Genomic DNA, 17,153 nt, shown 5'->3' with positions numbered 1-17,153 from the left:
TTTCTCTTTTCCTCTCTTATTCTCCTATCCAGACTCACAGCTCAGGTTCTCACACGTTTCACTGCCGGTTGTAGCCACTGTAGAGTCATTTCTGTCCCCACTGACTAAGAAGCATAGTCCTGTCATTTGGTTTTCATTCCCTGAGCCCATCTCTAATGCAAAAGCTCAAACTGGAAGTTTCCAACATAACAACTGCCCATTAAAGCGGCCAACTAATGTTAAGATTCCCCTCACACTCCACCCCTGTACACATGAAAAAAAATGATCCATTCATGGAAAGTGGTAGAATGATTCTTTTAAACGAATACACGAATACATTTTTAAAATGTTTCTTTCAAAAAATGTACTATTCTTATTATATATATACATGAAAGTGAAAGTGAAGTCGCTCAGTCATGTCTGACTCTTTGTGACCCCATGGACTGTAGCCTACCAGGCTCCAGGCTCCTTAGTCCATGGAGATTTTCCAGGCAAGAGTACCGGAGGGGGGTCTCATTTCCTTCTCCTATACATACATATAAAATCTGGGTATGTGCTAAGTCATTTTCGTTGTGTTGGACTCTGCAACACTGTGCACTGTAGCCTGCCAGGCTCCTCTGCCCATGGAATTTCCCAGGCAAGAATACTGGAGTGGGGTGTCCTTTCCTTCTCCAGGGGATCTTCCCCACCCAGGGATCAAATCCATCTCTTTTAAGTCTCCTGTGCTAGCAGGCAGGTTCCTTAGTGCGACCTAAGAAACCCTCATTATATATCACTCTAAGACAAGTTCCTAAGAAGGATTTTTCTCCCTTTTTTTTCAAGTCTTTTGTAACAATTTTCGAAAGAGTGCATCCAACAAGCCATTTTTCTAACTGATATTTTCACCACTTACTGTAAAACTTAGAAATGTGGAGTTTCACTGGTGGAACTTTCTACATGAATTATTAATCCAAAATTTAGTTTAAATTTTCATAAGTTATTAAAGGAGATTGCATGTGAATAGCCAATTTTCAGATTTGGTAGGTTCTAATTTGAGACAGTGGTAATATACAAGCCTTTGGGTATTAACTTTGCGTAAGTAAAGCATGAAATAATTTCTTTCATCCAAGACAAAATGTGGAAGGCAGATGCTTTTCAAAGGGTTTAATTAATTATCTCAGTTTTAGGCCACCCAAGAGTTGAGAGTCGAGTTGGAATTGAATATATAGATACAACTCAAATGTAATGTGATGTCTGGAAGGCCTAACAATTTTCATAATTGAAGACCTTTACTGGGTAATTTGGTGTCTGTAAAAGCCATGCACTTACCTAGGTTAAGAGGCTGAAGTTGTAGAGTGAACTCGGGTTCCTTGAGCCTTTCCTATTTTATTTTCCAGGCTCAGTAACGTAATCTCTTAAAGTTAATTGCCTGTAAAACACTTGCTTTCATTCAATAAAGTGTCAAGTCTGGCATCATGACCTGAGCAATATTTTTGAAGATAAATAAGAATATAAGAGGAAAAAAAAAAAAAAACACCCTCTGTAAAAGGTGGACTCAGGAAGACTGAAGACTAAAAGGACATTAAGCAGAAGCTTCTATAAATATTTACAGCCCCTCAAACAGGATTAAAATACTTCAACCTGACATTTCAGCGTGCTACCATTTCACACACACAATTCCATGGATACTCAGGTTATTCAAGGAAGGTAGAACAGCTTAATCATCTGTGTGCTATTAGAAGAGACACGGATGTCAAGAGCAGAACGTGCTAGGTCGTCACTTAATGGTCTTATCTGAAGGTCATAAAACAATCTCACTCTTCATCATACCACTTCCTCTCCGAGTAGCCGTGGCCTAGGATGTCCACCTCTGGATACCCAATGGATAAATGTCTCCCCTGATTATACTTACTCACACAGCCACGCTCTACTAGAACAACACTATTGAGGAATGTTCTTTAACAAAATCAAGCCAGCAGAACACTGAGCAAACATTTCAGAAAGCCAGTAGGTTATTTTTACACTCATTTTAGCATAAAAGCAAACAAAAACAGAGCAAAATGATTTCTATTTTTGAGCCCCACAATCCAAGAGCTTAGTGAAAGCACTCCAGAGTTGACGTTGTGGATGAAAGATAAACTTAACACCTTAAATAGCTAAATAAGGGAGCAGGATTTTGAGGAGGCTGCTGTGGAGGGGTGCAAGTAAATTTTTACAGATTCTATTTTATGGGTGTGCAGCTTAGGATCAGAGGATGGCTGAGACCCTTCTTAAAAGTATTGCCTGGACTTTGGCAACTTCTGGAGGTATCATATTCTGTCAATTGCCAGTGAAATAGAACAGAGCGTGGAGGGTGAGGGTGAGAATTGACAAAAGATGAGAAAAAGGAAGACAGGGGATGGAAGAAACTCGGTCTCACTGGAGATGGTTCCGGGCTTATGGGGTAGCTGACTTCTCTCTTAGGTATTAATTTGATACAAGCCTGGCTCATACAAATGTGCTCAACAGACCAGCAGCGCCGTTGTCACCTGGGAGATTGTTAAACAGACTTGCAGAAGCTAAGGCCTAACCTCTAACCTATAGAATCAGTCAGTATTTGTGTTTCAACAAAGTTCCAGGTATTTCACATGGACATGAATTTCAGAAGACCATTCCTGTTTGGCTTCTAGATATATTCAAAGGATGTATTGATATGTAAAGTTGAAACTAATAAAGTAATTGTTCTTTTAAATAAATAAAATTTTGTTCTTGTTGTCTGAGACTAGACAATAATAGTATTTTGTTTTGCCGAATTTGAGACTAAAAGAGTTTCTGTTCACAGGTTGTATGCTGACTATGTAGCTGTTTCCCTATAATTGGAAGAAAACGGAAGCTGCACTTTATCTTTCATTAGCTAAGACATTGGAAATTAGGAGATTTAAGTCAACAGATCAGTCTATTTTTCTCTCCTTTTCTACTTGACCGTAACACAGCCACAGGGAAACTGAAACATCATAATAGTGAGTTTCTTTTCTTTGTTCTACATGAATCGTATGCATATTTGGGAAATCCTTTCTGTCTGAATGTTTAATTTTTACATACTTGTAGGAAATATGGTCCTCATACTCAAGAGAGGATAATAAACCAAGAAAAGTCAAAAACATTTCAGTCACTGAAAGCTAAAAATCTAAGCTAATGAGAAAGTTTGTCCATTGCAAAGTTCAAAAAACGAAAAAAGAGACACCCTTTTTAGTATATTTGGCCCAACTGCTTAAGAGCTGACCACACAGCCCAGTGTGCACTCATTGTAAATTCAGAATTCTGCAGACACTTCCTGTTCAGACAGTTTTCATTTTTCATCTGATCCCAATTTTCCCACCCAAGATTCAGACCACCCATGACAAACAAACAAAATTAATACCAAGAGCTAATTTTATAATGAAAACAGTTTGTATATAAATGTGTGAAGCGCAGAACTGTCTGAGTACCCTCCCCTTGAGGATACAAGTTTAAGGCTGAGTTAGAAGTCTTAACAGCATCCAGCAATTTGTCTGCATATCTGAGCTACAGAAACGTTCACATTTTCGGTCATTACGGTTGTAAGTGCTGGCGAACAGAGACTTTGTGCTGTCTCTACATTACATCAGAAGTTTCCACAAATCATACCCGAATTTTCATTGGAAGGACTGATGCTTTGGCCACCTAATGTCAAGAGCCGACTCATTGGAAAAGACCCTGATGCTGGGAAAGACTGAGGGCAAGAGGAGAAAGGGGTGACAGAGAATAACATAGTTGGATGGCATCACTGCCTCAGTGGACAAGAATTTGAGCAAAATCTGAATGATAGTGAAAGACAGGGAAACCCGGCATGCTTCAGTCCATGGGGTCACAGAGAGTCAGGCACGCCTGAGCGACTGACCAACAGTAACCACAGATCTTTAAAATTTCTAGATCTCAGTGTCTCTATATGCATTAGAGGGAATAACGATACTTGTATTGCCTTCCTGATTGTGTTATTGTTGAGTATCAAATATAACTGGGTATGAAAGATCTTTGAGGTGTATTGAATGCTGTATAAATAGAAGAGGTTGTTATAGATGAGCCTGTTTTCTTAAAGACATTTTAGGATTTATAATATGGCATGTATTCTGGGCTTATTTAATAATAGTGCAATTTAGAAGATTCAATTCTGCCATCTATAACTTTCATTCCTTCATAGATTTTTCTTCAGTAAGTTGAAATAGAAATCGACATTTTTAATGTACAAAGAAATATCTTTAAGTGACAAAAATATAGATATACTTTTTGTTACTTTATGTGATTGGCCTTGAACAATTATAAAAGCACATGCATACAACTTTGAAAGAATGAGCGAACGTATCATCACAAGCTCATTGATTAGTCTTTATTTTATGCTTATCATTGTCACATTGGGGCATTTTACTAAATTTTGTTTCCTCAACAAATTCCTGTCTAAATGAATATACTTCATGGTTATCTTACACTATACATAGAACATTGGGGCTCAAACTTGGAACCATAATCACTACTAATTTCAGACACATTAGAATCTTAGATAGTTCACTGAACATTCAATAGCAACATATTTTAGTTAATCTGTACAGTGACTTTAGCTGTTAGTTATACAAGAGTTTCTCTATTGTTTTCACTATGGAATGACTTTAATAATTTTTTTATTGATAAACTTAGGTGATTCCCCTCAAACTATTTTTATAGTTTATTATATTTATATTTATTTATGCTTTTGAACTGTGGTGTTGGAGAAGACTTTTGAAAGTCCCTTGGACTGCAAGGAGATCCAACCAGTCCTTTCTAAAGGAGATCAACCCTGGGATTTCTTTGGAAGGACTGATGCTAAAGCTGAAACTCTAGTACTTTGGCCACCTCATGCGAAGAGTTGACTCATTGGAAAAGACTCTGATGCTGGGAGGGATTGAGGGCAGGAGGAGAAGGGGACAACAGAGGATGAGATGGCTGGATGGCATCACGGACTCGATGGCAGTGAGTCTGAGTGAACTCCGGGAGTTGGCGATAGACAGGGAGGCCCTGCATGCTGCGATTCATGGGGTCGCAAAGAGTCGGACACGACTGAGCGACTAAACTGAACTGAACTGATGCATTCATTCATTCATTCAGCAAATATATGAGCACCTGCTTTATGCAACACAATGTTCTAGGTGGGGAGAAAAGTATGAGTCTGTGTGCTGGTGGGAGGAGACATGTAATAGAAGAGTGCAGGAAAATGAGAGATGTTCTGAAAGTATTACATGCAATGAACAGAAAGCAAAACCAGACATTAACGTAGATAAGCCAATAGATAAGTGTCTGTCTAGAAGGAAGTGGTCTGTGGGCAGTGGCCTTTGAAGAGCACGGATGACGTGAAGGAGCCGCCTGTGCAGACGGAGAGGGGGACACGCTAGGCAGAGGGGACAGCTTGCCCCACAGCTGGAGGAGAGCTTGAAAGGCCAGAAAGGCTGACGCGAGGCCGCGCCGGGCGAGCAGGTGGATTCCAGGTGAGGTCAGGGTCAGGCCAGAACAAGAGTAGGGTGAAGATGCGTCTTGCAGGTCACAGCAGGGAATCAGGAGGTCAGCAGGAAAGTCGCAGGATGCAACCGGAGAATTCTAGGCAAGAAAGTGACACGGTATATTTTATTTATTTATTTTCTGAGGACCCGCCGAACCGTTTCCTTTTAGTTCGTGGATTTATTTGTTTTCCTTTCGGCTGCCTGGGTCCTGCTTGCCGGGCGGGCTTTCTCTAGCTGCAGTGCACGGCCTTCCCGCTCAGTGGCTCCTCTAGGTGTGGAGTGGAGTGTGGCCTCCAGGGGACGTGGGCTTCTGTAGCTGTGGCTCATGGCATGCGGGATCTTTCCAGACCAGGGATCAAACTGGTGCCCCCTGCATTGCAAGGCACACTCCTAATCAGTGGACCACTGGAGAGGCCCGTGCTATATTCTATATTTTAAACACTAGCTGCTCCACGGAGCACAGTTTGTAATGGGAATGCGTGCACATGGAGAATCAGAGAGACCAGATAAAGCAGGTTACAGAAATGGATGTGAGTGGTAACAGTGGTCTGGACATTCACAGCAGGGCAAGGTGTGCAGAGAGCATACTGCATTTAAGGTCTCTCCGGAAGATAAACCCCACAATATTCATGTATCCTGGGCATGCAGGGGGAAGGGGAATCTAGAAAATGAGAAAGCCATGTGACTTGGCCAACCTCATCGTTTCAATTAGTTCTTTTAAATGTCGGAAGCCCTCAATTTTACAGCTCCCTGGAAGGGAAGGAAGTATGTAAGAATCCTTCAGACTTCTCAGAACTCCTCTAGAGTTTCAAGGGAAACAGATTTTAAGCCAGGGGAAAAGAAATCCAGTCCCTCTGCGTGTCTGAATGGGCTTTCAAGTCTCCCTCAGAAGAAAGGTATTGAGGCCACTCTGTCTTTATATTCTAGAACTGGCATGTGAGTTCCCTGGAGTGTTTGCCAAACCAGTGGACACATGAAGTGCTTTGCTGATGCATCGGTATTACTCAGAGATTTCAAAGGGTTAGGAAACCAAGTTTAATTAATGATTTTAATTTTTAAATGTATGTATTCATTATGTACAATTTATGTATTTAATTTTTAAATTTATTTAAAATTTTATGTGCTTTAATTTTAATGTGTGTTATTTATAGTAGCATTTGTAAACTGTGAGGTAAAATTAAACATGCCCATGCATTTTTTTTTTTTTCTAGATAAAATAGGAGGTTAAGAAACAAGCTCCGCTGCAGACTTCAGGTTTGGCCTTAAGGACAGGAGAGACCACTGGAGCATTCCCTTTAAAAGACTACAAGTTTGGGGACATCTCTGGGGTCTAGTGGTTCAGACTTCGCCTTCCAATGGAGGTAGAACAGGTTCGATCCCTGGTCAGGGAGCTGAGAACCACACGCTTTGCAACCTATAAGCCAGAACACTAAGAAAGAGAAAAAAAAAAAACAACTCAGAATTGTCAAAATTCAATAAAGACTCTAAACATGGTCCATATCGGAAAAGTTTGAAAAAAAAACCCCTGCGGGTTGGAGCAAAGATTCTTACAGGAGTGGAGATGGAGTATGGACGAACCGGGTGAGAGGCAAAGGGAGTGTCTGATCTGAAATATCACAAACACTGAAGCACAGTCACCAGGAAAGATATGCAGCAAGGGGGACGGCTTCAAGAGGCATCTGGACATGGGGATGAGCCGGATATGAGCCTGGGGAAAGACAAGAAAGATTTAAATAGTATGCCCGACTTTTCTGTCCTTGCCGCTGGTGATTCTGTTCACAGAGACGGGAAGCCATGGAAGTTAGATCAGGAGAGACGGTGAATGTATTGGCTATGAGGTATTATCTGCTGGAGGTTCAGGGGAAAGATGTGATAGATCGACAGTCCCCAACTCAGGGGAGAAGTCCGTCCAAGCCGCAGTTAGAAGGATGGAAATCACATGTGCAGGAGTCATCGCCTAAGCCATGGGGGGCGGGCGGTGGGGAGGGGGAGAATTCCTGACAAGAGAACAGAGCCTCTGAAAAAGTACAAACACGCTACAAACAAGAAGCAGAAGCAGGAGGGAGTGAGCGGCTACATGGGTGTCCGGAGAGGGAGAGAAAGCGCACAGCATCCTGGATGATGAGGAAAGGGGCTGCGTGGACGAACAGGTGTCGGCATGCAGGACATGAGGACACCATGCATTTACAGTCACACCCTTTACAGACCTTCCAGTTCTCTTTAGCAGCTCTTAGAATCTCAGCTCAGTCTAGAGGAGGTCGCCAGTTGGAATAATTCCAAAAAATGGTGGTGGACAGAATGGGGCATCAGAAGGGAGACAGGGCAAGAGAGTTGAGGACACTGACCGGGCTGTAGAAAGTCACCAGGGTGGGCTCTCACAGGGAAGGAGGATGAGAGGAAAGGGAATGAAATGTGGAAGTGGATAACAGATGAGAAAAACGGAGGGGCCAAGGGACTGGAGGCGGCAGAACGGGGGGGAGTAGTGATCGGGTTGGCAGGGCTGAAGGTGGTGGTTACAGAGCGGGCGGGCTCATTTCACAGTTTCAGATGCAAATTGTCCTAACCTCTACGGGATGAGCCGGGGTGACTGGAGGGGGAGCGGAGGTGGGTGTCATCAGAACTGAGGATGTCAGTGAACCAAGGTGGCGGACGGTTCCGTATATCGCCCTGTGAACACTCAGCGAAACCAAGGTGGTGGCAGGGCGAGGGATGAAGACGAAATCCGAGAACCTGAGGCCTGGTCCCAGAGAACGAGAAGGACGGGAGACGTTGATAGATAGTGGTCAAGAGGAGTTAAGTAAATGTGTCCCAACACTGGGAACCTCAGCTCAGTGGGCGTCAGCGTTCCCATGAGCAATCTCCACCCATCCTGGGAAGACTCTGTGATCTCAGAAGCATCTCCCTCCTCATTCTCCAGTGTCAGCCTCACTCGTTAGGCTCTCTTTTAAAATGTTGTTTTTAACACCTCAGTGTTATCTTGCTGGATGTGTTTCGGATCGGGTAACTGCTTGGGAATTGATCACTGAAAGACAAAAAACGTCAACACATATTTATCTCATCTCTACTATGAAAAGCATTATGAGGGATCAGAAAAGAGGGAGATACTGCCCAGCCTTGAAATAAATTAAGTGGAGAAACTTCCTTAGTGAAAATAGGATCACGTAGGTTCTATATGAGAAGGCAGGCTTAGAACTGAATTCTGGATGGCAGGAGGTGGTGGCAATGTGGAGAAACAATACCACTCAAGGAAAGTTCAAAAACAAGACACAAATGATCCTCTAATTCTACCTGTGTGTGCATGCTCAGTCGCTCCAGTCGTGTCTGACTCCTTGCGACCCCATGGACTGCACCCCTCCAGGCTCCTCTGCCCATGAGATTCTCCAGGCAAGAATACTGGAGTGGGTTGCCATGCCTTCCTCCAGGGGAATCTTCCTGACCCAGGGGCTGCACTCATGTCTCTTATGTCTCCTGCATTGGCAGGCAGATTCTTCACCTCCAGTGCCCACCTGGGAAGCCCCTAATTCCACCTACTCACCTACGATTAACCTAGCCTGCAGTCCTCTGCTCTGGGCGATGGCATATATCCATATATTCGAGAGTACAGGTGAACATGCTAAGTGATGACCTCCAGCCTCCAAACAGATCCCCCAAGGCCGGGCAGTCTGAATGGAAGTTTCCTTTACTTCGTATGATTGGGCTGCAGCGGGGGTCACATTCAGGAAACTCCACGAGGGCCCTCAGTGTTTCCTTGGCTGAAGCGGAACTTGCAACCCTGCTTGGAAAACGATCCAGGGTTTGCCTTATCCTACAGTTTGATGGGTTTCAAACTCTAGACCAGTTGTAGGGCATGAAGGCCCAGACTGATGTCCTGGGTGAATTCGTTCCTTCAATAAACGTGGGAGCTTCTCTTGTTGCAGGACATTTGAGGCCTTTCGAGGGGGCCCAAAGGCGAATATGCCTCCTCAGCTGTTCCACTAAAGCCAGCGTACAGTCACTTAGCAGTAATATGTAGGTCTGAACTGAACATGCCTGGATGACTAGAGTGGATATTCTCCATACACATGAAATACTCAAATGTGCTACACCAGAAAGGGAATTAATAAAATGTATTCAACACCCTGATGAGAATTCGTGTGGTATATAAACTGGAGGAGAGCTGGCTTGAATAGTGCCACCAATCCCCCCGCTTTATGACCCAGCATCATCCTCATCTCCGCTTGTCTGATACCGAGACAACAGGAGAGCTACCTCGCTGGCCTTCCCTGGGAGCTCAGTGGTAAAGATGCCGCCTGCAATGCAGAACACCTAGGTTTGATCCCTGGGTGGGGAAGATCCCCTGGAGGAGGAGGGCATGGCCACCCACTCCAGTATTCTTGCATGGAGAATTCCATGAGCAGAGGAGCCTGGCGGGCTAGGGGTCACAAAGAGTCAGACACGACTGAGCGACTGAACACATCACACCTCACTGGTCATTGTAAGGACGGAACAAGGTGATGTGAGGTGCTTGGCACGTTACCTGGCACACACAACAGGAAGGTGCCTGCAAGGGAGGACCACTGTTAGTATTTAAGAGGGCAACATCTCTCGTTGACAAAGCTGACATGGGGTCACTCCAACAGGGATTCTCATCAAGCACTCCCATGGTTATAAAGCATCTGAGTCTGTTCTTGCCTCTGAGAAATGAAAGTAATAAAGCTGACCCTGTGAGCTGCTGTAGCAGTCAAACAAGAGTGACCGGCTCTTTGTAGGTTTGTAAGGAAAAGCCCCCGGGTACTGCTCGCTCTTTCGTCCCCTTTCATGCTGTACACAGGTCTGTGGATCCTGAATCCAGGAAAATGAGTAGAGGGGTGCAGTCCGTGAGAGCTCGCCTTCTCACCCTGGGGAGGTAGGGTGTGATGTCACGTTCTATGAGGGAACCCCCCCCTTAAATCTTTACAAAGGCACTGGAGAGTTTTAGGGATCCACTGAATTAAATAATGCTGGGATGACTGAAGAGTACCTTCTGCCTGCCCATTTGATGCTCATGTTGCATTATCCAAGAAAGTAAATGAAGGAATGGTTTTGGAAAAAGGATCATGTTCCTTCCCTGCTTAGCTGAAGCTTCTTTGATATTGTTAGCTTTTAATAACCCCCCACCCCCACAACTTCTCCAGACTGTAACAGCCACTCAGAAACGTTTACTCCATTCCTGAGTGTCACTAATGGACAATTTAGGCTGTTGAGAACTGCAGTTAAGCTTCTTTCAACATCAAAATCAACTCTGAGAATTCATCATCGAAGAAAAATTGGTTTTGTGCTTCCAAATACAACTGAGTTCAGCAGAGAAATGAGATGAACATTTACGTTCTGTCATGTCCAAAGTTAACCAGGGAAAACACACACGCACACACAGATACACACACACACACACACACACACACACACACGTTTTCCTGACAGGCAAACAAGCAAATCACAGACAGAACTGCAGGACAGGGGGATATAAAGGGCAAAAACATCGTGAAAAAGCTGGGCTTTCAGACCCCTCCCAGCAGCCTCCGAAGGATGACTTCAGTGGCTTCCTTAACGAGTTCTGTCACTGTGAAACCCTACAGTCATTCTTGCACACATAAAGGACAAATAAGCTGGAGAGGACGACTCAGATGCTTTCATTTTTAACTATTCACCAATGGAGGAGAAGGCAGAATGCCTAAGCTAGCTCTCGGTGGCCAATAGGGTAGCTGTGTGTCTCCCACATGACTCGCTGCCCCTGTCTTTCACATGGGCTGTAATTTAGTTCAATTCAGAACTGCAGATAGTACAGGCTTCAGAGCCGCCAGAGATGCCTGTGCACAAGTGCCTGAGTTCTGAGGGACTTTGGGAAACACTTGGCTATCCCCCTCCTGCCTGGACCCCGGGACTCTGCACCTGCAGGACAGACAGTCTGGCCACTGCCTCTGCCATGCCTCCAGGGACGTGGAACCAGCACAGATGACCGTTTGGAAATGGTGAGTATCCGTTTCTCTCTATCCAGTGTGTTGACGAAAATAGTTTTGTCATAAGCATCCGATATGTGAAGATATTTTTTTTTTTTTTGAGCTACTCTTTGATGTGTGTCTAGAAGGCTATTCAGCTGGCAGGGAAAGGTTTCAGAAACAATTGTTGCATGCTGGATTCTGTGAAAGGGAAAGAATGAAAAATAAAAGTCAGGCATTCCAAGAGAAGCTGCAGGAGACTGCCCCTCGAAACATCGCTCCAGCACGCTGCTTTGTTCATAAGAAAAAAAAATGAAGGCACACACGTATGTACTCACTTCTCTTCTTTTCGCTCTTAAAGCCTAATCAGATTTGATCTGTCCCCAAGAAAAATAAAAGGCAAACTTTGCTGACTCCACAGATGAGGGTACCATCCACTCTCCAGACATCTGACAGTTATTATAATTAGCTATGAAAGACGGCTTAGACACTTGGGGGCAAATAGCTCTTAAATTCTGAACAATGGCTTCAAGCCAGGGCTTTCTTTCTATTTATTTTTTAACCACCACTTTTCATGTTCTCGTCGTGATAGAGACTGAACTGGTCTCAGGATTTTCGTCCACAAATTGTGAAATCAAGTCCGGGCACAAGGGGAAGACTGCTGAAAGTGGCCAGTGTGAAGACAGACGAGAAAGACAGCTTTCTGTCCAGGGATCCAGGCTTCCGTGTATAAGGATTTTTTTTTTTTTTTTAATTCCTAACAGGGTGGAGGATGTGGGGGTGGGGAGGAAGCATGCGGAAGCTGCTTTATAGAAGAATGCTTAAAGAATAAAGTAATTTGGGATTTCTTTTGACTAGCACGCAAGGGTACGGTTAGCATCTAAGTCATATTCGTGGTAAGATTTTTTTTTTTTTTTGATGGAGTTTCAAGCAGAAGCAACATACAAAGCACCTTTTTTATTTATAAAATAATTAGAAACAAATGGGGAGGAATGATCCTGCACTCCTGCTTGCTTTTTTACATCCAGTGAGGGCAATCCAACCAGGCACTATGACCGCACTTCTAGAAGCATCCAAATCCTTAAAAAGTTATACGCTAAGTCTCCCAAGAAATTAAAAGGTCAATCACATCAATGTGATTTCTCGCTGATGAAGACTCCGACCGGCAAAACCTCCAGCCCAAAGGGAGTTTGTGAGAAAGCCCCATCCTCCTGATTTTTGAAAGAGAATATTAACTCCATCAGTTATGGAAGGGAATTATTCAAAGGCTCCAGACATAACTAATTATGGCTTAAAGAGATCTACCAGAGCCGAGCGAGTGTTCTAATTATAAAAGTCCAAGACGGTAGGAGTCATTTTTTTTTCTTAAGAGGACTTGGACACACATTTTCACATCATCTTTTTTAAATACACCATTTTTTTTCTTTGTCTGCTCCTGTTATCCACACCTCCCCCACCGCCGCCCACTGTGCGCCGAGACACCTGAAGGCCAGACATAATGATCAACAGAGCCCGGCCTGTCTGGATCGCAGCCAGGTCCCCCGCTACAATCAAGGAGCCTGCGTGCAGTGCATGCCCGACCTATCCCACTGCTCTGCAGATCTGGGATGGAAGTCTTAGACAGACTGCGGAAAGATTAAAGACAACAATATCCCCTTTCTCCTACCCCAGACGGCCTCGATTTTTTAACCCCTTCCTTGCCTCCAAGACCAAGAGGTCTTCTCGGAGCCCATGCACGTCCCCCAGGGACCCTCCTAACTCCCACACCCTATTCCATAGACGCCCACGCCTCATTTGGTACAGAAATCGCATCTCCACAGACCCACTGGGATATTTTAGGATTCACAGCGGTGCTCACAAAACAAAACGCGGTTTGTTGGTGCGGGGGGGGGGGGGGGGGGGGGAATGCATTTCTGAATGAACTTGAGCTGTATGCAATCTGGAGAAAGTCGAAGGTCTGTGGAAAGATTTCTTGCAAACCTTGCAGAAGGTTATACTGGTTTCTGATGATGCTGCTCTTTAAGCATCTCTCTCTCTCTCATGCACGCACACACACACACTCACTCCCAGAGACACACTCAGCCAGGCACGTATATCATTCTATCGCAGAGAAACCCAGGTTTGCTGGTGATGTCATCACATATAAAATTTCGCCTTTGTGGGCAACATTTTCAATCGCCTAATCACCAATGTCTGCTGGGTTTGTGCCCATAGGAAGTTCTCCTGTTTGTGGGGTTAACCGACACCCACAGGAAAGGACCATTTTATTTGCAACTATCTTTCTTTTGAAGATGTGCTGTGGGGTGGGATGGCCATATTCATCAAGATACATGCAGTCAGGCAGAGTTTCCTGACCCTGGGCAGCCTGATTAACATGCTGGCTGAACATTTCAGAGGTGGCTGAATTTCAATGATGTAAATAGGGTGTGGAAACGTGGAGCATTTTGAAATCATGTGGATAAAAATGCTGTGGTTCTGGTATCTGTTATGACTTGGTGATTTTTATTTGCTACTCAAATTTTTGTCACCTATTCAATCATTTTTGCTATTTACTTATTGCGAGAGGGAAGAACCTATACAAATGATTTTTTAGAAGTAACGCACTGTTTGTGTACTTTGGGGTAGATGATAGGTGGGTTAGAATTTTGCGGGCTGGTACAGCATTTGTATTTATTTTCAAGTTTATTTTATGGGTCTTACACTATACAGTTACTCAGCAAGCAACTGTTCACAGATTTTTAATGATGTGTATATTTAAGTACATGATTTTATTTTACTGAACTCAAATAGAACAAAGTTTCATAATTTTACCAAAGCACATTGCCATATCTGAAACACAAACAGAACAACTGTGTATACATAACGTTTCTTAATTACCAAGTTTTGGTCTGTAGTTTAAATTAATCTTCATTAATATAGAATGACTGGGTATATTACCCGTTCTTATATACTGAGTATTTGACATGTTATTTTCTTAATTTTGGAATTTTCTCTTAATGCTTATTTCTTGCATACTAAAAAAGGGTTAACTTTGAAAGATTTGCAAATCGCATGTACATGAACAGCAGTATTTAGCACAAATTAATGAGATTCATTTTGTTGCTGTGACGTGATTCTTTCAAAACAAGTGAAAAGGTGTCTCGTTCTTTTTTGCTTTCATGTTACTATTATTGATAAAAGTATACAGCCTAAAGAACTAACACATTTTGTAGTTAGAACGAGCAAGCTACACAAGTTAGGTGACATTCTGTGGGGTAAAGCTCCAGTGTGAACTAATAAATAACTTTTCTGAGAAATTCTTGGACCTGACTCCATAATTTTTACGTAAACGGATCTCCCAACATTCTTGCCTGAGGATGAATTATAGAATTGTTTTTATCAAAGATTAAAAAACAAGCAAATAGTTGGATTTAAATTTCACCTACTTTCTAAAAGCAAAACATAGCATGGCCCGCTGGGAATACACATTACTAAAAAGTCATCTTGCAAAGAAAAGAAGATAATGGACTTGATTGAAACAGTTGAACTACGTAACGCCAATTCAAGAACAAATGGTTTTTCAGAGCATAACAGAGAAAGAACAGTTTACTATAGGACAGCTTATTCCTCTCACACAATAGTAATGATTTATTTGAAATGGCAGAACAAACATAGTAAATATACAAAAACAATCAATGACATCTGATGTCAGGGATTTATCAGGATTCTTGTGTTTCTTGGAATAGAATATACCTAATTCAATTATTTCTCAAAAGACTAGTTGAAACCTGTAATCTTGTGTAACATGTGTTGATGTTATAATCCTGTATTTTTGGACCTGCATGTAGCACGTATAGTTGATGTAAAGGGCATATTTTGCCATAGTCTTATGGCAAAAAATAATTTATTAAAATGGTATTATGTTATAATCAGAGTCTTAAAGATGTTCTTGAGTCAGTTTATTAACATTTTAAGACAATGAAATTTGGGTGGTGATGCCAGCTAACTAAGTCTGTGCTCAGATACTGGCTAGATGAAGGTATTGATGGTATAATTCTTGCAAATGCCTCATATCAAAAATATTTTTATTATATTGAAACACAGGACTCTTACTTGGCAAACAGCAGAAACCATATTTTTTAAACCTTTTCTGTTTCTTACCATTAGGAAGATGATTTCTGAAAGTGGACTCACATTCGTAATTTCTTTTCATGAAAAGAGAAATTTGGGTTTTGTTTTGTTGTTTTCAAGCTAAGCTTTCAGGCATAGGGCTTGGAAGCATTCTGAGTGGATGCCCAGCCGGGCACCGCACAGGAACTGCACAGGAGCCCACCATCAGTCTCAAGGAGGAAAGAAGGGGAACTGGTTTGGTTGGTTGCTCCAAGCCTCAGGTTTTAGCCTTTCAAGCCTCCATGCAGGCTGCACTCTAAATCCATTTGAGGGAAAACTATCAAAGTCATTTTCACCATTTTCGCGAGGTCCACGGCCCTGTGGATACCCCACGAGGGAGATGTGTCTGAAGAGTGATTGAGCGCCCTGCTACTGCCTGAGACCCCGGGAAGCTCAGGGAGGCGCTGGGGTCAGAGCGGCTCATGAATCACAGATAGGAAATGAGCTGTGTATCGCATATTTGGAGGCTTAAGGAGGAACGCTGGGGACATTTTACAGTAAACAGATTTGGGGTTGATTTTTGGCACACCTTTTGAAGCATCAGTCCTGCAGTTCAGCTGAAATAACTTTTTATACGTATGGCTAAGACCAGATGGCCCTGCGCTCCTTTCTTATTTAGATGAGATTTTCCTTTCAATAACATCTTTCTTCCTGACCTGTTTAAAAATTCCAGCGAATGAAATCAGCACAGGATTTTCAATTCTAATTGACCATGTGCAGAGGAAGGGCCAGTGGAGAAATAGTGGAGGCATTGTGAGCCTCCTTGCCTCAGTTTTGTCTTTGTGTTTGCATCTTACCAGCCAATCTAAACGAATCAAAGATATTTCATTTTTACTAATATTAATATAGCTGCAGAGTTAATCCTCAGTGCAAATTATTTGAGATGACCATTTCTGCCATTTCATTATAATTCTTTTTTCTTTTAAGTTCTCAGGCACTTCCATAGTCTCTCAACTAGCAGGAAAGCTATTTATTGGTTAAAAATGCACCAAGATTTAGCATACTGGTTGAATTCAGATGAAAGAGGATGATGCTAAATTCATTTTCCTTGTCACTTGGATAAAGCATCATTATTGGAACATACATATATATATATGAGTGAGTGAGTGAAGTCGCTCAGTCGTGTCTGACTCTTTGCAACCCCATGAACTGTAGCACATCAGGCTCCTCCATCCATGGGATTTTCCAGGCAAGAATACTGGAGTGGGTTGCCATTTCCTTCTCATATATATATATGTATGTATGTATGTATGTATGTATATGTATGTATGTATGTATATATGTATATATTAAATTTACCATGAAAATATTCACTATCTAAAATTCTTGGTTCATAATATGTATAGTTATTATATAAAGAAAAGCTGTATTTTTCTGGACATTTCGTTTGGAATTAGTAAAAGATCCATCAAGAATTGGATATAATCTGCAGAGTCGTATAGCTTAGCAAATCATATTTGCTGTAAAAGTGGGCATGTAATTCTCAGTTTTTTCTTTCCAATAAGTTCTTGAATCAGTTTTCTTCAGCATTTATTACCACTAAGATGTTCTCTTTTGAAAAGTTTAA

Source organism: Capricornis sumatraensis, chromosome 14 (assembly GCF_032405125.1).
Source record: "Capricornis sumatraensis isolate serow.1 chromosome 14, serow.2, whole genome shotgun sequence".
Classification (NCBI taxonomy): Eukaryota; Metazoa; Chordata; class Mammalia; order Artiodactyla; family Bovidae; genus Capricornis; species Capricornis sumatraensis.
This window is presented reverse-complemented; position numbering follows the sequence as displayed.